Genomic DNA, 390 nt, shown 5'->3' with positions numbered 1-390 from the left:
TGCGTCCCAGACCCGGTGGCTTAAAACTCACACCGGCCCGTGTGCGTGCCATGCCCAAGATCCCGAGAGGAGAGTGGAGGAGAAGGGATTGCAGCGTAGCCATCCCCCCGGGGGGTGATTTCTCACTTTCTGTCTCTCTTTCTGGCGAACGCATGCGCCCTATAGCAAAAACCTCGCCAAAAAATACAAAAAAGTATGAGAGGTTGGTGGGTGATGGGAGTATGATAGGAGCTTTGAGTGAGAATGTCAGGAGCAGTGAATTTGCCCGCAAGGAAGACTTGAATTCAAGTGGGAAGACACGTTTTGGGCTTGAACAAGACAGTATTGTGAAAGTGCTAAGTGTCCTTGAATTATCTATGTATTTGGGACACAGGTCATCTTTTTTTTTTT

The sequence above is a fragment of the Tupaia chinensis genome, unplaced genomic scaffold (genome assembly GCF_000334495.1).
Source record: "Tupaia chinensis unplaced genomic scaffold, TupChi_1.0 Scaffold139757_1, whole genome shotgun sequence".
In the NCBI taxonomy this organism is placed as follows: Eukaryota; Metazoa; Chordata; class Mammalia; order Scandentia; family Tupaiidae; genus Tupaia; species Tupaia belangeri.
The sequence above is the reverse complement of the archived record's forward strand: the minus strand, read 5'-3'. Positions refer to the sequence as shown.